The sequence below is a fragment of the Sminthopsis crassicaudata genome, chromosome 3, assembly GCF_048593235.1.
Source record: "Sminthopsis crassicaudata isolate SCR6 chromosome 3, ASM4859323v1, whole genome shotgun sequence".
Classification (NCBI taxonomy): Eukaryota; Metazoa; Chordata; class Mammalia; order Dasyuromorphia; family Dasyuridae; genus Sminthopsis; species Sminthopsis crassicaudata.
The window spans coordinates 512,410,159-512,432,624 of NC_133619.1; the positions used below are offsets into that span (position 1 = coordinate 512,410,159).

General features: G+C 38.2%; 1 long non-coding RNA gene across 1 annotated transcript; it reads right to left on the bottom strand.

Moving 5' to 3' along the window:
* Nucleotides 1–2,115: 2,115 nt before the first annotated feature.
* LOC141563252 (uncharacterized) lies at nt 2,116–8,464 on the bottom strand. The gene is made up of 3 exons (XR_012488377.1): nt 7,979–8,464; nt 3,891–4,338; nt 2,116–3,412 (listed from the first exon to the last, which is right to left on the bottom strand). It is a non-coding gene; the product is annotated as an uncharacterized LOC141563252 (long non-coding RNA).
* Between the last annotated feature and the right edge of the window lie 14,002 nt (nt 8,465–22,466).

Here is a 22,466-nt window from a genome sequence, read left to right on the forward strand (position 1 = left end):
AAAATGAGATACAAAGTAGACTAAGGGATGTAGGAATGTGAAGAGATCAATGAGCTGTAGACCTTGAAGGAAACTTATATAGAGAATGGACACATCTTGTGTTCAGCTGGAGTCAGACTGAAAGTTGAGCTCTAGGTAGGAGTTTACACTTTAGAGACAATGGGGAGATGCTTAACAAGAAATTTAAGTAGAGGGAGTTGGACTTGGTGACCTCTAAGGTCTCTTTCACCTGTAATTCTCATGACCTTGTGACTAGAATGTTAAGAATATTGAGTTAAAAGGACTACTCAGGTAACAGTGTGAGGTTTACATCAGGGAAGAAACAGAGGCAGAAAGGTTGTTTTAGTAAGAAGGTACTAAAATTAAATCCTGGCAAGAAGAGATGAGGGTCTGAAGTAAGGTGGTTGCAGTGGGAGTATAAAAAGGTTAGATATGAGGGAGGTGTTGTGAAAGTAGAAACTAAAGAACTTGTCAACTTAAAGGAAGGAATTGAAGGTAATAAATTTTTGAGTTTGTAATTATGAGAGAGAGAGATTAGTGGCAAAATTAATAGAAGGATTAGGGACAGGAGTACATTTAAGCAGACAAAGAAAGAACATTATTAGTTCTGGATTCAAATCTTGTTTCTGATGCTTATTAGCTTAACTAAATCATGTAGCCAACCTGGGCATCTTAATTTCCTCATTTCCAAGATGAAATATATGGCCTTGAGGCCTGTTTCAACTCTGGACTTGTAATTCCATCCTATAATAGTTCTTTTTTTACAACTGTCAAATTTTAGGTTACATAACTAGGTGAAAATAGTTTTGGCTCCTTTGCATTTCAAAGTTTCTATTTAGTTCTGGTCTTTTCATCAGGAATACTTGTCTCATTCAGTCTTTTTCCACCTCTGTAGATATAATCAATTTTTCTAAGTAAGTTATTTTTGATTGTAAGCCGATATCTTTTACCTTTCTAGACTTTCATATTCCAAGTTTTCTGCTCCTTTATAATGATGGTTTCTATATCATGTATGATATTGATAGTGAGTCTTCAGTACTTGAATTCTTTCTTTCTGGCTAGCTGTAGGCAGTTAGATTGGAAACTCTGGGTTTTCATTTTCAAGGAGATTTCATTTTGAGATTTTTAAGAAATTGCTAGTGGGTTATATTTCTTCATCATCCAGGTAGAATATCTGTGCTGAATTTTTGTCTTCTTGAGTCATTCTGTTTTTAGGAGATACTGAAAATTGTATTAATCCAGAATCTTAGAGACAACTCAGGCTGGTGACCTGCAAGCTTTTAGTGTTCCCAGAAGTGTCATGATCTAGGACAAAATCTGATCTCTGCCTTCCTGATCTGAGCTCTCTAAGCTCCTGACCCAAGTTTGGGTCTGCCCAACATTCTTGTTGGCTTGCCCCTGGTTGGAACTTCCAATACTACTACTACACTCAGTAGCTTTCAGCCAGATGGAAAGTTCTCTCTTGGTTATTCCACTGCAAGCTTCACATTGGATTGGAGACGAGAAGTGAGATCCTCCTCAGCTCCTAAAGTCGGAGCCACAGAGTTTGCTTTTGAATTCATTCTTTCTTAGTACACAGACCGAGTTCCTTGACCACTTATGGGAATGCCAGGCCTATGCAGGTCTCCTTCTCAGTCTTCTTTGTGTGTGGAACTGAAATGGTGAGGGGTCACTATTTAATAAAAAAGCTGGAGAGAGCTCTAGAGAAAAGCAAAGTTTATTGTACATTCTCCAGAGAAGGGCGTCCCACCCTTCGAGCAGACAATGGAAGAGAGGAAGTGCCTCCTGTGGGCAGGACAGCCCCTTTAATCCCTAACGCAAAACGCCCCCTCCCACCACTGACCCTCATCCTCATTGGCTGAGAGTCTTTACATTCTAAATGCGAGATCTGCCCATGAACTTGAACTTGACCAATAAGTACATAGTTGCCCATATTTGACTGAAATAGGGAGATGATATCATGAGAGGGGAATGCAATTATGCCCTTGACTCAATGTTCAGAGTCCTTCAGGCCTACTCGAACTCTGAAGTAGATGAAGCCTTACTCGATTTTCACAACTGTCTTGAAAGATCTCACCTCATCTCATTTAGTCCCTCCTCTTATTTTGTACACTGAGATCTCTTCAAATTTTTGTAACATAATTTCACATTCCCTATGAATTCCTCACTTCCTTCTGGTTCCTGTTGGCCTTGGGCCACCGGCTCCACCCTTACCCTTTTAACAGTATCCATCTAACAGACCCTTCAGCTTTCTCTTCCAACCTGATCATTCCAGATAATGATTTTGGACAATTCTGGTTATTAATCTGATCAAACAAGGGATGCAGATAGGGAATAATATAACACCACTAAGGGCTATAAGGCCAAGCCAAAGGAGCTGCTTCCACCAGCTACCCAAACCGGGACCACCAAGTAGTATTGAACAGTGAGGTCCGCATCTGTACAGGAAACATGAGCAAGTTTCCTAACGTTCTTAGTGATTTCTCTTACTAGATTTCCATGTCATTTGGCCTTGGTCCAATATAACAAATCCCTGTCCAATTAAGAGGTAGGTGAGTATAGGCAGTTAAACCACAGATCCAATAATGACCCTTTAGAGCAGGTTGTTCCCTTGAAAATATGTAAAAGGGTCTCCCATCCCTAGGGGGCCTCCCACCCATAAAGATGACATAATGACATTTCCATAAACCTTGCTCCTTCCTCCAACTACAATTGGCAACTGGCCACTGATCTATTAGGTTAAAGGTACTCCAAAATGTGGGATACAGAGTCCCATGTTTCCCAGGTGTCCCTGGGGTGACATTGTACCAACCCCATTGATAACTGTACCCAATGTATATGTTCCCTTTGGGATCGGTTACTAAGGACCCAGGCTGGGCTTAAGGGGATAGGTAACCATGGCCATTGGTTTGATTGTTGGGATCCAACACAGATCCAACAATTTGATAAATTCTGCATGAGCAGGAGGAACTAGTTCTCATCTCTGGAAAGTAAAAGTCTGGTTTCTATGGCTATCATGAGGAAATAGGTAAACCCAAAGCTCAGGGAAAGCCCCATGAGGTTCAACTTATAATACTGTGAAGGTAAGGTGAAATTCCCAAGAGAAAATATATCAGCTTCCAAACAGGCAAAAAGACCCAAAGTAAGAAAAGTCATACAGTTACAATGCACTGGATTCAGAATCAGTGTTCTTTCAGTGGAGGTCCCCTCCTCTTATGTAATTGGAGGTCTCCCCTGTCTTCAACTGTCCACTCCGATAAAGGTGGCGCCACAGGTCCTTTTGTCCTGGTGTGGTATCCAGCCTCGTTCCTGGGTGCGAATCGCAATGTCCGAGGTCAGTGCCACCTGGTAGGGTCCGTCCCAGCTTCTGTCCTTCCAGGAAGGGATCAACACCCAATCTCCAACCTGAATTCTATGAACAGGGAAACCTAGGAGTCCGAGCTATTAACCCTTTGTTGAAGTTCTTGCAAATGTTTTAAGCAATGATTTAACATTATCTCTTAACAAATAAATCTTTTGTCTCTAAAATGGGCTCCCAATCTCCCTCATGATAAGCCTGGAAAGGATGACCATACAATAATTCATAAGGTGAAAGCCCACTATCTTACATGGCTTGGTTCAGATTCTAACCAGAGCGAGAGGAAGGCATTTAGTCCCAGGTAGTTGGATCTCTAAAGATAATTTAGTCAGCTGCTGTTTTATTTCTTGGTTCATCCTTTCTACTTTCCCAGAAGAGGGAGGATGCCAAGGGCTATGGAGATCCCAAGTGATTTCTAAGGCCCCAATCAGATTCTGCAATACTTGAGCAAAAAATGTGTTCCCTGATCCGAGTCTATCCTCTCCACCATTCCATATCTGGGAATAATTTGTTCTAATAAGACCTTACTTACTGTCGAGGCAGTTGCTCAGCCTGAGGGGAATGCCTCCACCCATGAGGTCAGATGGTCCACTATGACCAGCAAGTATTTGAGGCGACTGTGGTGACAGCTCAGAATCCACCTGGATGCTTTGGAATGGTCTGATTCCTAGAGGTCGTCCCCCTTTTGGGATCTGGCATTGAGCAGCCTTGTCGGTCCTTCGACAAACGAGACAGCCGTCCACCAGGTGTCGGGCCATAGTATATGGGCTGGGGGAAACATACCTTGTCAACACAGCATCACACAGGTTTTGGACATCCCATTGATTGTCCTGGTACAGTTGCTGAAGGACCTGCCTCATACTTGCTTTGGTCAGTACCTCTCTGCCATCAGGCAAGAGCCATCGTCCTTCTGAGTTCTCAACTGCTCCGAGAGTTGAGGCCTTCTCTCTTCCTTCTGAGTAAAACTGGGAGAGGATAGACTAGGGGGAAGTACAGGTATCAAGGTCATTATATGAGAAATATCCTGGTCTCCAGCTCCCTTGGTCTCCTCATCTGCTAATCTATTTCCCCTTACCTCAAAACAACTTCCCATCTCATGTCCCTTTACATGTATTACTGCTACATTCCAGAATGTTTTCCAGTCCCTCTTTTCTCCCAAATCCCTCCAAATCCATGCATCACACTCCAGGCATATCTCAAATCAGTATAGTCCCATCCTGGTCCCACAATAATTTCAACCCTTGATTTAAAGCATACAATTCACAAGTTTGAGCCGACAAACAACATGGGAAAGATTGACAGATTGATAGCCCTTGGTAACAGTGGAAGTTCTAGCAAACCCATTTCTCTTTTTCCCATTTACCATACTAGAAGAACCATACATAAATTCTAAACAAATATTTATCATAACCTTGTGTTGATAACAATAAGGAATTTGTCCCAATGAGTTTATATCCAAGTAGATCTTTCATAACTGAACATTATTCATACAAATCAGTTTGTTTTTAAAAACACCCAATGCAAATACAATCATATACAGAATGTCTAATTCCACACAAGAAGTTTTGATAAGAGATTCCCATTAACTTGTAATGGGAGAGACATTTTGCTATTCTGAAACATAAGATCTTATCAAGTATTCTGATAAAGAGGCAGTGGTGGTGGGGGGGAGTTGCAGAACTAAGAGGCAGGGAAATTGAGGCAGGACTGAGTCAGGACAATAATTCAAAGTTAAAACATAAGCCAGCCAATCACAGTCTAGCAAATTTTCGGCTAGAGTCTCCTGTAAATGAATTTACAGGCCGAAAACCTAGATGAGTAAAAAGATGTTTATTGCAAGGTTTGAAAGCAAGGTTAAGGTCTGGTTAGAAAGCCTTGCGATGCAAAAGGCCTTTTGTCTCTGCAGCCTTCTCCAAACCCAACATCTGCTAAAATCAGGTGTGTCTAGATAGTGGACAGGTAAAAAGCTTTTTCAACTTTTTGCAGCCTCTCCCTTATCTGTAGAGACAAGAGAGCAAGACAAAAGGAGACCTTTCGTCAATCGCAGCAATTCTTAAAGAATTGTGCCTGAGCATAGAGCTCTAACAACAATCCAGGCCTGAAGCAGCCTGGATGTCCACTGCCTTTTCCAGAGTTCCATTCAGTACCCAAATTATGTCTAGTTTTCAAGGTCCTTCATCAGGGAACCAAAATGATGAGGTAAGCAAAGAGTAAATAGTTTCCAATTCGGCCTGAACTGAAATAAGACGTCAGTTTTTCCCAATTTTCTGACCAGTTGAAATCTCAGTTTCCTTCCTCCCCTGTTTACAGAAATTATCAGATTATACATAACAGACAAGTAAATTTCCCAAAATAGCAATTGTCAGACAGTTTTATACAGCAATAGTTCTGTTCTCCAGGGGACAAAAAGGAAGCAGGATTAAGATTATGATCTTGGATTATAGATCATTCTTTTCTAATAGTATTGCCTCATGTTTCAACATTCTGGAATCTGTGAGCCATCTCCTAGCCCTCTTGATTTAATATTGTTCTAACTAGAATACCCCTTCATTTCATTTTCTGTGCATATTTAGTAGGGGATTGAGTGTCAAAAGTTCTTTCCATATAAGTTCTTTCCCCACCATGATCATGCAAAACATGAAAAACGCATCTGAATATAGATCTATAGTCAGGAGTCTAGGATTGGGGTTCCAGAGATTGCCAGCTTTGTCTCAAAAAGAAAGGCAAAGTGGGAGCGGTCCTAGTACTGTATATCTCACTGACCACTTGGCTCTGATTACAAACGTAATTACAAACGTAAGAGGAAAAAACCAGGGGCCTGATTTATTTAAGGCAGTTTTACTTCAGGTAGCTGTCCTAATTTTTAACCATCCCACCTCCAGATGGTGGAGTTTAACGACCTATGCAAACAGTCATACCTGAATTCAAAACTCCAAGTAAATATTAGCTACAGTCCCAAAAGATTTTATCTCCTACAGCAATTATCATTAATCAAGGCTTCAGATGAATCTAGTTCTCAAGAATCACAGTAAAGATTCATCCTAGGAAGTTCACAGATTATACAGTTTCTTTCTAGGTTTAACATTACAAATTATTTTGCCTTCAAAATACTCAATACAAAGAAAAATTCTAAATCTCATGTTGTCCATCCCGTTTCCACAGAAAAGAAACTTTCAGATCTTTCAGAGTTAACATTAATACTCTCTTCATTCTGAAAAGGATTAAAATTTTTGCAAATAACCCTATCAAATTATCAGATCAGATTAAAATAATCTTTAAACAAGGAGACTATCACGCATGTAAATAAACATTAAATAATTTGCTTTAGTCAGATGAGATCTTAGTAGAAATGAAATGCTTTCAGAAAACTTCAGTTCCAACTCCTTAGAACAGTTATAGACTTGAAAAATACAAATAAAACATTCAGTTATTAACACCATATAAATGTTCCTTTAAACAGTAGAAATAGTTAATATCTAAATCGGCAAGAAGGTGCAGTTATTAAAAAAAAACAAAAAAAAACCACTATACTTAATGGGAGGGATTAAAACACCAGACCAGGTCCCTCTCCATGTGGTCACCCTTCCCCCACACCACCATGCTTCCCGACCCAATATATCATAGCTCCATTTAAACTATTAATTACTTTTGCAAATCAATCTTTCTTGTCCCATCTTTAAGTAAATATATATGTATATATTTTTAAACTTTACACTTCAATGTTCCCAAGTAACTGACCCAAATTTCATAAAACTTAATACATGCCCAACAGAGCTGACAAATACTTAAGGCATAGCTCAGTTACAAATTACCCAATATCTCTAGAAAACATAACATCTAAGTAGGGAGATACAACCACAACCTCCCCTAAGTAAGCTACCGGCATTTTGTTTTAATAACCTATATTTTAACTTAAAATCCCAAACACAGCTTTAAATTCCCAATAATATAAAACTACTTTGCCATCACATTTAAAACAATGAACTTCGCTAAATAGCGGTTTCTTTCCCCTGACCCATGTGGCCCTGCTGCAGTCAGGACACGTGGGAGGAAAAGGAAGGAAGCCACCATCTTCACTTGCTCAATCCCACATACTTCCCCATGTACAGGGTTTCTGATCCCAAATGGGATCTACTAACAGGTATTTCTGGTCAGCTGGAACGGCCCCTGCTTCAAAAGACATATTTCTCCTCCCCGCCCGAAGGCCCCTAGAAGGGCTAATGGAATTAAATCCTCTCAGGTCTTTCCCTTCAGGTACACCATTTAACCCTTTTGGCACACGCAGTCTACAACAAAACAACAATACCTTATCATCTTTTTCTTGCTTTTATTTTTTTTTTTTTTCTCTCATATTTTGGCAGTTTGTTCCAGTTACTTAATTTATCTCCCAAGGGACTATTTACCAGTATTTTCTGATATTTTTCTCATTTCTCTCCGAGAGGGCTGGCTGGGACCGGGCCACACCCATTGAATTTGGAAGGAGTTTAATAGACTACTAAACGCCCAAACACGATAACCGTCACCGGTTAACTCCAGTCACCCAGAAGGCCTAGCTATCTTCCTGTCCAGAGCACCCCTCCAGAACCTATAACTAGACTCAAGGGTTCACAGGATGCTTACCTCTGGGTTGCTGTGCAGCAAATTACTGATCTGTCCTCCACCAAGCGGTTGAGATTTTCACTGCAGAGTTTCTCACTTTGATTTTCTCTGAGTTTCTCCACTTCGGGCCCATTTTACATTGGGGAGCAAGGAGAAGTTCCTGGACACTGGCGGGCTGCCTAAACCAGGGCAGGTCGCCTCCCCGCTAGCACCCAGGAGTTCACTTACTCATGGAGTAAAGGATCCCGGATGAGCCCCCAAAACTGTGTGGTACAGAAATGGTGAAGGGTCACCATTTAATAAAAAAAGCTGGAGAGAGCTCTAGAGAAAAGCAAAGTTTATTGTACATTCTCCAGAGAAGGGTGTCCCACTCCTTGAGCAGACAATGGAAGAGAGGAAGCGCCTCCTGTGGGCAGGACAGCCCCTTTAATCCCTAACGCAAAACACCCCCTCCCACCACTGACCCTCATCCTCATTGGCTGAGAGTCTTACATTCTAAACATGAGATCTACCCACGAAATTGAACTTGACCAATAAGTACATAGTTGCCCATATTTGGCTGAAGTAGGGAGGAGATATCATGAGAGGGGAACACAATTATGCTCTTGACTAGATGTTCAGAATCCTTCAGGCCTACTCAAACACTGAAGTAGATGAAGCCTTACTTGATTTTCACAACTGTCTTGAAAGATCTCACCTCATCTCATTCATTTGGATCTGTGAATTAGACATAGGTAGTGAGTGACAGAGCTACAAGCTGGCATCTATTCTCATACCCTCCATAATTTCAAGGTCCTCCTGCAGGGGCCAGAGACTTCTTGGTGCATTGCCTTAGACTTCTTTTAGTTCCTTTATGCTGGAATACTCCTCTCGGCAGGCCCTTGGCTAGATTAGTATTCCCAGTATTCACATACTTTTCTGTTTTCCTGTGCTGGAAAGATGACTAATTTTGATTTTTTTTCCTTGGATTTTCTGATTAGGCCTTGAGTTTTGAAAGACCTAACCTGTCTTTCTATCTATCAATCATTTATCTGTCATTTATCTATCAATCATTTATCTGTCTGTCTATCAATCATTTATGTCTGTGTCTATCAATCTATTTATCTGTCTATCTATCAATCATTTAGTCTATCTATCATTTATCTGTCTATGTATATAAATATACACATACACACATATACACACACCACATATATTTTCTATATATTGATTTTTGGAGGAATTCTGTTGGGGGAGCTGTGATACACTTCCTTCTACTCTTCCATTTATGCTTTGTACCAGAAACTCTAGATGAAAATAGGAAATTTGCAAAATTAAAAAAAGTGAAGGTTGGCTTGGAGTCAGGCAATTTGGGTTCAATTCCTGGTTCCACAATTATTTAAGTATATAGCAAGTCAACTTTTAGAAATCTCTCTCTTCATCTGTAAATTGGGGATAATACCAGTAATATCTGCTTCACAGTGTTGAGACATGCAAATGAAACATCAGACATTAATTAAACCTAGCATATATTTATATATGCTGTATGTGTGTGTGTGTATATAGGACTGTAACAGTCCTAGAGATTCTAATAAAAACCAAAAATCCTCCCTCATAGAGCTTAAATTCCTTAAATTTTCTTATTATTCAGAACAAACATTTCCATATACACAGCAAGAAACAAAAGAAAACAAAACAAAACAAAAAAAATCATGATTCTCTGCTTCATACCTTTTTCCTTTTCAAAAAGTATATAATTTAGCATATTACTTTCAAAGCTCCTGTTTATGTTTCTCTTCAAACTTCTTTGCTACTCTTCTATACACTTAAAAAAGTAATTTATTATTTTTATTTTTTAGGTAGCAATATCTTCTTTATACACGCCTTTCCCTCTATCCTCCCCTTCATTTAGTAAATTTGGGGGAAAAAACCTCTCTTAAAAACAAATCCTTTAATATATAGTCAAATAATCCTCTTACATTTAGCCATGTCTGAATAAGTATCTCTTTCTGAAATTTAACTCTTACCTCTTTCTTGTTATGGGCTGGAACTCTGAAACAAGGATTCTTATAAGGTATTAAGTCAGTAGAATTGAAAAGACAATGGTTATCTAGTTTAGCAGGGTGCTTAATAGTTCTCTAGTTCAATATGATTGATTTAATTTTACAACAAATAAGTAATGTAATGATTGGTTTATACTCAGTGTAGAGCATATAAGCTGGGACTCAGACTCAGAGCCAGATTCATTCACTCCATCTCATACCACCATGGTGGCAGGCCTGTCCTACTTAGCTTCTCCACTTAAATCAAGACTCCAGAAGGCCTCTAAGAAAGCTTGCCTCAGGCAAGGAAACTAGATTGTGAAGGAGATAATAAAGGATTTGGACTTTAACACCTGGCTATTCTTGTGGTGATTATTTGGCTGAAAGGAAGGTTGCTCAGAGCCCTCCAGAAAACCAGCCTAGAACATTACACTTTCTGAGAAGATGTACGAAGGTGAGTGACATGTTTCATCCTCATTCTTTGAATTCATTCATGGTTTATTATTCTGTAAATTGTTCTCCTAATTCCATACTCTTCATTCTACCCTCTTATGTAAAGGTCTTCCCAGGTTTCTCTGAAATTGTCCATTTTATCATTTCATATGGCACAAGACTATTCCATTACGTTCACATATTAAATAAATTCATATGGCCATTCCCCATTTGATTGTTAGCCCCATACTTTTAATTTTTGGCTATCAGACATAGAGCTTCTGTAAATATTTTTGTACCTATCTGTTGGGGATGTGCAGGCTTTTGATGAGACAAGGCGCAGATGAAGTAAAAGAATTTACTAAATTAAAAGTAAAATTAGAAGTAAAAGTTTATTATAAATCATCGAGAGATCTCAATGGAGCAGAACTCTTGGATGGAATTAGAGTTCTGTCTGTTCTGCCCATCCACCCATTCTTCCCACCCTCATATATATGATTTGACACAATACAGAGCTTTTGGATTTAGAAAGTTATAGAAAGTTTGATTAGTCATAGTTCAAATTATATAGAGCTTAACATTAATTCACTTCTATTGAAAGTTAAGTAGGGATACTTAGCTTTAGTTCAGCTCTATAGAAAACTTGGGTAGTGTCAGCTGAACTCCATAGAAAGGTAAATTAGTGAAACTTAACAGAGGTGGGGTTGGGCTGACTTCTAGGTCATGATAACTCAGAAAGTGATTCTTTAGGGTCTCCAGCCTCAGTTTCCCTCATCATATCAATCCTTTTCCTGTTTGATATTTCCGGATTTCTTTTATGCACTAAACCCTTTCTTTTGACATCATTATTACAAATGCTCCTCTCTCCCAGACTTCCCATTAGATATAGAAAGAAAAATCTTAACAATTAACATAATCAAGCAAAATATCTACACGGCAACTATTTCCCCAGATATCTGTTTCTTTGCATTTTGAATAAATTGCCTCTGTTTTAATATGTTTCATTCTCAGTCCTTTGGAGACACAGTTTGGTCACTGTTTTGATCTAAGTTCTTAAGTCTTTCAAGCTGTCTTTAGTGTTTTTGTAACTTGGATAAAATGTTCTCCTTGTTTACTCTTCTTCAGTTTATACTTCTCTGGATTCTCTGAAAATACCTCTTTTTATCATTTCTCATAGGGCAATAATATTCTAATGCATATGTATTCCATTTAGCAAAAAGTGTTCAGTTGTTCTTCAGTTGATGAACTCCAGTTTTAGTTTTTCTTTAATTGAAGATTCAGTTTTTCTTTAATTCACACTTCCTTTTTCATGTTTGTTTATTCATTTCATATGCTGTAATTATTTGAAATAGCAAAGTTCCACTCCTTTCTTCTGTAGTCCATAAATATATTTCTTTTACCATTTCTTTATCATTATTCAATCTGATTTTTAGGGTTTTTTTGATAGACTAAGAATGTGGGAACTGGTCTGCCTCACTTTAACCATCTCAGTTGCATGTCTGCAGGAATTTACATTCTAATGGAGGAAACAACATGTTTATAAATAGGTACATACAGGGCATGTGCATAATAGATGGAATCAGAGGGGAAGAGATTAAAAAAAGAGGGAAGGAGAGATCAGTATAGGTTTCCTGGAGAAGGATGGGTAAGAGTTCAACAAAATATTCATTTCCTGAAATAATTGTTCCTTCAGCAAATGGAAGAAAAACATTTCATGCACAGTAAATATGAGTGAGGCTTCCACGTGGGAGAATGTAGGTGATTTCTAACAGCAAAGAGTGATCCACTTTAAGGCAGAAAAGGCTTAGAAGGCAGAGTAGCACCAGATTGTGACTGGCAGAAGAGTTTGGGCATTATTTCAACAGCAATAAGGGGCCAATGGAGATATTTTTCAAGTCTGTTTTCTTGGGAAAATGTGTAGAAAAAGCCACAGATTCCTGTAACCAACAAGAAAGCGCCATGCTTAGTTCTTATCACATCACTAAGAAGTCTCCTTGGCTCTCTAAATGAAAGATGATTTCTCCTTTGTCTGGATTTCTTCCTTGCATTTCCTCCTCTCTCTCACTTGTTTCACTGTGATTTTGTATATAGTCCTGGTGTGGTGAGGGCCCTCAGTCTTGGAGCCAGCTCACTCTTGCTTGATATCAAGTGTAAGATTCCCAGTGGTGGATATGACACGTTGATGCAATATACTACATTCAGGATCTAGGGGCAATGGTAATGTGGAGGGGATATATTCCTGTTATTATTCTCATTCACCAGTAGTTTCTAACTTTCTAGTTACCAATAAAAAAATCAGTCACCATGACACCAGTATCTTAAAAAAATTAGATTTTATGGATATCTTTTATTTTTAAATGATTTGATTTCTTCTCATATCTCTTTCCCTTTCTCCTCCAAAAAAAGCCATTCCTTGTATTAATATTTTTCAAAAAAGAATAAAACAACAATAACATTACACTGAAATATAATAATACTACACTGGGAAAAAAACATCTAAATGCAATGTCCCAAACACTTCTTCTCAGAGGAAAATGACACCGTTATCCTTTTAATATACAATATTTGCTTAACAATAAAGCAATAAATCTTAACATTTACTTAAGAGATTAATGTGGAAATAATCCTACCTTTTAATCAACACAAGGCAATCAGGGATAATAAAACACTTACTCCACAGAAAGCAGAAATGAGAGTAATTCACTCATAAACAAAGGTCACACTCTCCAACCAACACATGGAACATCCTTGGTGATTGGTGGTCACACACTGATAAACCTAATTGGGAGGAAATCCACAGGCCGGAGGCAAGTCACCACTCTGGAGTGATGTACTTGTCCCTTCAGGAACAATCTGCTGCCATCCACCGCCCCTTCCTGCCAACTCTTCCTCTATCACTCTGAGGAAGCACTGACAAGCTTTTTGCTCATAGCAACACTTTGTGGGGCGCCTGGGGAAGTGTTACCCTCTTGTAGTGAAAAGCAATTCCCTCGTCAGAAAACTTTCAAGCACCTCACCTTTGCAGGGAGTTGGGGAGCCCGTTCTGTCCAGTCACCTTCCAGACAACTCACTGCAAAACAGACAGAAAACTCATTTTCTCCTAATGTCTCTCCCTCTCACTCCAGGGAGGGCAGTGACATGCCTGTGCCATCCTGTAGAGGATGCTGGAGAGCAATAAACTCTTGGCTGCAGCGGGGCAGTAAAGCAGTGTTTCTCCCCCAGTCAGCAAACTCCCAACAAGCTGCTGGAGTCCGTGGGCTCTTTGGGAAGCCTTCTTAGCTCTGTTCCCAGCTCTCTGGGATTTCTCCTGTCCTTAGCTGCTTCTCCTGCTTCATCTAAATCTTTCTATAGCTTGTCTTGAAATATGATATCTAGGTTCTTTTCCTGGAGGTGGGAGTAGGTGACCCAGGATATTGTGGCAGTCAGTTCAATGATTCTTACATCTTTTTATCTCATTTTTTAAGTCAATTGTTTTTGCTATGGATTATGTCATATTTTTTTTTCCAGCCTTTTGACTTTAATAGCTCCTGTGCCTAATCACACTTAACACCATATACCAAGATAAGATCAAAATGGGTCCATGATTTAGGCATAAAGAATGAGATCATAAATAGATTAGAGAAACAGAAAATAGTCTACCTCTCAGACCTGTGGAGGAGGAAGGAATTTATGACCAGAGGAGAACTAGAGATCATTATCGATCACAAAATAGAAGATTTTGATTACATCAAACTAAAAAGTTTCTGTACAAACAATACTAATGCAAACAAGATTAGAAGGGAAGTAACAAATTGGGAAAATATTTTTACAGTTAAAGGTTCCCATAAAGGTCTCATTTCCAAAATATATAGAGAACTGACCCTAATTTATAAGAAATCAAACCATTCTCCACTTGATAAATGGTCAAAGGATATGAACAGACAATTCTCAGATGATGAAATTGAAACTATTTCCACTCATATGAAAAAGTGTTCCAAATCACTACTGATCAGAGAAATGCAAATTAAGACAACTCTGAGATACCACTACACACCTGTCAGATTGGCTAAGATGACAGGAACAAATAATGATGAATGTTGGAGGGGATGTGGGAAAACTGGGACACTGATACATTGTTGGTAGAGCTGTGAAAGAATCCAACCATTCTGGAGAGCAATTTGGAATTATGCCCAAAAAGTTGTCAAACTGTGCATACCCTTTGACCCAGCATTGCTGTTAATGGGCTTATATCCCAAAGAAATACTAAAGAGGGAAAGGGACCTGTATGTGCCAAAATGTTTGTGGCAGCTCTTTTTGTTGTAGCTAGAAACTGGAAGTTGAATGGATGTCCATCAATTGGAGAATGGTTGGGTAAATTATGGTATATGAAGGTTATGGAATATTATTGCTCTGTAAGAAATGACCAGCAGGAGGAATACAGAGAGGCTTGGAGAGACTTACATCAACTGATGCTGAGTGAAATGAGCAGAACCAGGAGATCACTATACACTTCAACAACAACACTGTATGAGGACGTATTCTGATGGAAGTGGAAATCTTCAACATAAAGAAGATCCAACTCACTTCCAGTTGATCAATGATGGACAGAAACAACTACACCCAGAGAAGGAACACTGGGAAATGAATGTAAATTGTTAGCATTACTGTCTATCTACCCAGGTTACTTATACCTTCGGAAGCTAATACTTAATATGCAACAAGAAAATTGGACACACATATATTGTATCTGGGTTATATTGTAACACATGTAAAATGTATGGGATTGCCTGCCATCTAGGGGAGGAAGTAGAGGGAGGGAGGGGAAAATTTGGAAAATGAATATAAGGGATAATGTTATAAAAAATTATTCATACATATATACTGTCAAAAAATTTTATAATTATAGAATTTAAAAAAATAATTTTTTTAAAAAAGAAGTAGTTATGGGCTTTCCTTTGGTCCATATGAACTCTCAGGAAGTTTATTGTTCGCATTAAGTTTTGTACCTCTTGTGCTAAGCTGTTAATTCTCTAATCCATAATTCTTAATTTTCCCGATTATTTCAAATATTCTCCCTGTTAATTCTTGCTTCATCTTCTTCTATAAATTCCTGTTGAGTTTTGCCAAAGTTTTGTTTTCCTTTAAGGCAATGCTTTTAGATGTTGTGGTGCCATTCTACTTTGCATTTATGTTTCTAGCATCCTTGTCACAATAACAGCCTCTTATGATAGATTCTTTTTTATTTGCTTATTATTTCAACCTACTTCCTGACTTCAGACTTATTATTAGGGCTAGACTTTGTAGTACTTCTGAAGAGGAAAGTCTGGATGAGTCTTGTTGCTTCTTTCTAAGAATATCTAAGAATATCTTAAAATATTGAATGTTGTATTATTCTAGTATCTTAGGATATATCTACTATCAATATATATCTAGTATCTCAGGAACAGACTGTGGGCCTGCAAACTTTCAATGCTCCCAAAGTTAGGGTTCCTAAAACAGTCTTCTTGAAGGCAAAATCTTATTAATGCTCCCCAGATCTGAGCTCTGCAAGCTCCTGATCCAGGTTTCTGAGTAAAAGTAGACTGTCATTGGAATCTATCCCTATCAGCCAACTGAAAAGCTTTGTTGGCTCAGAGCAGAAGATATGTAGATTCTTCTTTTTCCATCTGGGAATCACATTCTGGTTATTCTTGTATATCCTGGATTAGACATTGGAAATGAGACCCAGTTTTGTGCCTGTAGTCTGAACTATACCATTGTTGCTGCTGATGGATTCTGATCCTTGATCCTCTTTTTTTTTTTTTAATTCAGTAGTATTTTATTTTTCCAATTACATGTAAAGATAGTTTTCAATATTCATTTGTGTAAGATTATGAGTTCCAAATTTTTCTTTTCCCTCCTTCCTTTACCTCCTCCCTCCCAAAGACAGTAAGCAATCTGATATAGGTTATACATGTACAATAATTTTGTTTTTTATTATAGCTTTTTATTTTGAAAACATATGCATAGATATTTTGCAACACTGATCCTTGCAAAATGTTGTGTTTCAAATTTTTCTCTCTGTTCCCCCCACTTGCCTTAGAAGGCAAGTAATGAAATATATGTTAAACATGTTAAAAATATAATTAAATCCAATATATATGTGCATTTTATACAATTGCAAAAGAAAAATCAAATCAAGAAGAAAAATATGAGAAAGAAAACAAAATGGAAGCAATTTCATTGCTCCATTGCTTTCATTACAAAAAAAGTGAAATGCTATGTTGTGATCCATATTCAGTTCCTATAGTCTCTCTCTGGCTGTAGATGGCTTTCTTCATCATAAGATCATTGGAACCAGTCTCAATTATCTCATTGTTGAAAAGAGCCATGTCCATCAGAATTGATTTTAGTACAATCTTCTTGCCATGTACAATGATATCCTGTATCTGTTCATTTCACTTAGCATCAGTTCTTGTAACTCTCTACTGCTAAAAAATCTTAATAAAATATTAGCAAAGAGATTATAGAAAGTCATCCCCAGGATAATAGACTATGACCAAGTAGGAGTTATACCAGGGATGCAGGGCTGGTTCAATAAACTGTTAGCATAATTTACTATATCAGTAACCAAACTAACAAAAATCATATGATCATCTCAATAGATGCAAAAAAAGCATTTGATAAACTCCAACACCAATTCTTATTAAAAACACTAGAGAGAGTGTATAGGAATAAGTGGACTTTTTATTAAAATGATCAGTAGCATCTATTTAAAACCATCAGCAAGCATCATATGTAATGGGGATAAACTGGAACCATTCCCAAGAAGAGCCGGGAACAAGTTGTCAACTATCACCATTACTCTTCAATATTGTATTAGAAATGCTAGCCTTGGCAATAAGAGAAGAAAAAGAGATTAAAGGAATTAGAGTAGGTAATGAGGAAACTAAATTATCACTCTTTGCAAATGATATGATGGTATATTTAGAGAACCCTAGAGAATCAACTACTACAACAATTAAAAAACTACTAGAAAAAATTCACAACTTTAGCATAGTTGCAGGATACAAAATATATCTACATAAATCATCAGCATTTTTATATATTACCAACAAAGTCCGATAGCAAGCAAAACAAAGAGAAATTCCATTCAAAATAACTGTCAATAGTATAAAATATTTGGGAATCTATCTGCCAAGGGAAAGTCAGGAACTATGTGAACACAACTATAAAGCACTTTCCACACAAATAAAATCAGATCTAAGTTGGAAAAAATATCAAGTGCTCATGGGTAGGCTGAATGAATATAATAAAAATGGCAATACTACCTAAATTAATCTACTTATTTAGTGCCATACCAATCAAACTCCCAAGATATTATTTTACAGATCTAGAAAAAATAATAACAAAATTCACCTGGAAGAATCAAAATATAAAAGGAATTAATTTTAAAAATGCCAATGAAGACAGACATAGCTGTGCCAGACCTAAAACTATATTATAAAGCAGCAGTCACCAAAACCATTTGGTACTGGCTAAGAAATAGACAAATTGATCAGTGGAATAGGTTAGGATCACAGGACAAAATAGTCAATAACTATAACAATCTAATATTTAACAAACCCAAAGGCCCCCACTTTTGGGATAAGAATTCAGTATTTGACAAAAACTGCTGGGAAAATTGGAAACTAATATGGCAGAAGCTAGGCATTGATCCATACCTAACACCATATATCAAGATAAGGTCAAAATGGGTTTCATTATTTATACATAAAGAGTGATATTATAAGCAAAGTACAAGAACATAAGATAGTTTGCCTCTTAGATCTGTGGAGAAGGAAAGAATTTGCAACCAAAGAAGAACTGAAACTCATTATTGATCACAAAATAGATAATTTTGATTATGTTAAGTTAAAAAGGTTTTGTACAAACAAAACTAATGCAGACAAGATTAGAGGGGAAGCAATAAACTGGGAAAACATTTTTACATGCAAATTATCTGATAAAGGCCTCATTTCTAAAATATATAGAGAATTGATTCAAATTTATAAGACTTCAAGCCATTCTCCAATTGATAAATTGTCAAAGGGTATGAACAGCCAATTTTCAGATGAAGAAATTAAAACTATTTCTAGCCATATGAAAAGATGCTATAAATCATTATTGATCAGAGAAATGCAAATTAAGACAACTATGAGGTACTAATAATACACACCTGCATATTGGCTGAGATGACATGAAAAGATAATGAAAAATGTTGGAGGGGATGTAGGAAAAGTGGGACACTAATACATTGTTGGTGGAGTTGTGAACTTTGATCCAACCATTCTGGAGAGTAATTTGGAATTATGCTCAAAAAGTTATCAAACTGTGCATACCCTTGGATCCTGCAGTGTCACTACCAGTCTATATCCCAAAGAGAGAGATCTTAAAGAAGGGAAAGGGACCCATGTGTGCAAAAATGCTTGTGGCAGCCCTTTTTGTAGTGGCCAGAAACTGGAAATTGAGTAGATGCTCATCAGTTGGAGAATGGCTGAATAAATTGTGGTATACGAATGTTATGGAATATTATTGTTCTGTAAGAAACGACCAGCAGGATGATTTCAGAGAGTCCTGGAGAGACTTACATGAACTGATGCTGAGTGAAATGAGCAGAACCAGAAGATCATTGTATACGGCAACAGCAAGATTATATGATGATCAATTTTGATGGACATGGCTCTTTTCAACAAAGATGATTCAGGCCAATTCCAATGATCTTGTGATGAAGAGAGCCATCTGCACCCAGAGAGAGGACTGTGGGAACTAAATGTGAATCACAATATAATATTCTCACTCTTTTTGTTGTTGTTTGCTTGCATTTTGTTTTCTTACTCATTTTCTTTACTTTTTGATCTGATTTTTCTTGTGCAGCAAGATAACTGAATAAATATGTTTACATATATTGAATTGCTATCTAGGGGAGGGAGTTGGGGAAAAGAAGAGAAATTTTGGAACACAAAGTTTTACAAGTTTAAAAATAATAAAAAATACTGCTGATCATTTTAATATTCTATAACATTCCTATACAATAACTTATTTAGCCATTCCTCAACTGATGGGCATCCACTCAATTTCCAATTCCTTACCACTACAAAAAGGGCTGCTACAAATATTTTCGTGCACGAGGGTCTCTTTCCCTCCTTTAATATCTCTTTAGGATACAGACTTGGTAGTGACACTGCAGGATCAAAGGGTATGCACAGTTTAATATCCCTTTGGACATAATTCTAAATTACTCTCCAAAATGGCTGGTGGTCTTCCTTTCTCCACACACTGTCCAGGATCTCTCTATGCAGAACACCATGCACAGTTCTTCCTCTCACTCTGTGCCGAATCTGTAACCTAGATCTGAGTGGTGGGTGAAAAGCTGCCAGTTGCCACCTGCCCCCCTCACAGTGCCTTAATGTGAGTCTAAGAGTTCTCAGATATGATTCCCCTTGCCTTCTTATACATCTGCTCCCTGGTTTTTGGAGTGCTCTGTTCTCAATGTACCCCTGGCCCAACCCTTCTCCAGTATCTGCAGACCTTCTTTTCTGGCTCCCTGTGCTGAGCTGAGCTGAACATGGGTCTCATTTTGAGTTTTTATGGATTTCCCAATCAGAGGCAAGCTGGCATATTTTCCAGATGTGGAGTTTGTGAAAAGGATAGAAACATTGTTTTCTATCACTGCCAACTTGGTAACTTCTTCTTGCTTTTTAAAAATTACTTCTTTAGCTGTTTTATTTTTTATTTTATTTTATTTTATTTCCCTGAGGCTGGGGTTAAGTGACTTGCCCAGGGTCACACAGCTAGGAAGTGTTAAGTGTCTGAGACCAGATTTGAACTCAGGTCTTCCTGAATTCATGGCTGGTGCTCTATCCACTGCGCCACCTAGCGGCCCCCTATTTTAGCTGTTTTAAAAAAATTCTTTCAATACTTATAGAAATCCTTGTTGGAGTTATGTTCAAAATACATTTTTTTCCCTTTGAGACTTTGCTTGTAGATTTTTTTTGTATGGTTCTGTCTTGAGCTTGTCACTGTGGTAGCTCTTTTTGATCAGATTCTTTTTTTGTTTGTTTGCTTATTCTTCCAGCTGAGTTCTTGACTTTGGATTTTGTTAGCACTGGACTACATACTTCTGGGGGGTGTCTTGCCTAACTTCTTTTGTTTTTCTGCTGCTTTCATGGCTCCCAAAAGGGGAGAGTGCAAGCTTTCAGTGCTTCTAAGTTCTGTGATTGGGGGGAAAGTCAGTTGACTGTTTTCCTGGTCTTAGTTATGCAAATTTCTGATGCAGGTCTGTATCCATCAGCTGGTTGGAAGTTTCAGTAGATTGTTGTTGGAGTCAGACACCATTAACCTACTTGGAGGATCTGCAGTTTCAGAGAACTTGAATTGCTGTTTTTCCTTTGATCTGGAATGTTCCCCTTTGCTCCTGGGATCTTTGCCACAAAGTACTGTTTGATTTCTGGATCTTGTTCCTTGCTTGGTACACAGCTAAAGGCTAACATAATCACCTCTCCAACCTGGATCTGTGAACCGGAACTGGATATTGGTCAACTGCTGGATGTCACCTGTTCCTATATGCAGAGCTTCTTCAAGGATCTCCTGACCTCAGACTTCCTTGATGCATCTTGCTGTAGCATCCTGGCTTGGGCCCCTTTCTGTCCCGGGACACCAGGGCGTTTTCTGCCACTGATGCTTCTGCAAGTGTCTCATAGCCTCTCTCTGTACCTCTTGTCTACCTACAGACCTCTCTAAGTTTCACTGGGCTATAAAAATAACTCGCTGTAACTGTTCTTGACATTCCCAATTGTATTGAATTTTCAGTTGTTTGTCAAGGAAATTTGGGGGTGGGGGAGGAGGGGGAGCTAGATTCTAATGCTGCTTTATATGCTGCCATATTTTCTCCAGCCTCTCTGTTTTGTTTCAAAATACCAAAGAGTCCCACAGTAACCCATCTGGCAGTCCATTTATGCAGAAGTGGGGCTTTGCCTATAGCTTAAGACATGGGTCTTAACAGGCTGAACAGCCTAACAGTGGGAACTTTTAAAGCATGAAAAAATAAGACAAATTGTTTTGCCAAAATCTCTCCATCCCAAAAAGGTAGGTAGGACCACACGAGGAGAGAGAGACCCCTGATATAGTTTGCTTCAACACTTTTTTCTGCCCCAGCTCTGGCTTTACTGTCACAGCACAGATGCCCAATCAATAGGTGGGTTAAATACACTGAAGCTGCTCTTCATGGCTCCAAAAGAAAGAACTAGGAGCAAGGAAGACATTGTAGAAAAGCAATTAGCTCCAATAGAAAAGAAAACTGCTAACAATCAGAGTTGTACATCAATGAAATGGGCTATCTAGGGAGCCTTGTATGAGTTACCTACCACTGGAGACCTTTAGGTACAAATGGGATGACTTATTGGAAATAAAGGGGTGTGACTGGGAAGGAAGGGAATAAAAATTTACTAAGCACTTACTGAAATAGTAATAAAGGAAGTAGAAGTGGTAATACGAAGTAGATATATGAAATAAATTTGGGAGAGCATAATTGTACAACAATATTATTTTAAAAGTTTAATAGAGATTCAGTTCATGGCATGAAGAAATTAGAGTGATGAGGTTTAGAATTGGAATACCTAAATGAAATTAGGTTTAATTGAGGTCTAGTGGCAGGTTCGGGGTACAGGGAGTCAAATAGAGCTCCCATGCAACCCCTTCGGATTCAGCACAAGGATACAGAGTTAAATGAGGTCTAATAGTGGAGCAGGAGTCCCCTGTAAAGGAATTTACAGACCGAAAACCTAGATTGATAAAAGAGGTTTATTATGGGGTTTGGAAGTAAGGTTAAAAGGTGTTAGATAAAGAGAGGAGGGCATTGGGACCAGGATTCCAGTGGGCAGAGATCCTTGGCATGCCAGCTGTAAGGCTGCCATGTTTGGAGCCTCTGCAAAGAGAGGACTCCAGCTTGGCTCTTTTATAACAGGGGGCTTTGGCAACAAGCTGAAGGGGGCTTGTGAGTGGTTCACAGGTTGGCTCCAGGATGAGTTTCAGCCAGGGTTAGAATTTGAATTGAATTC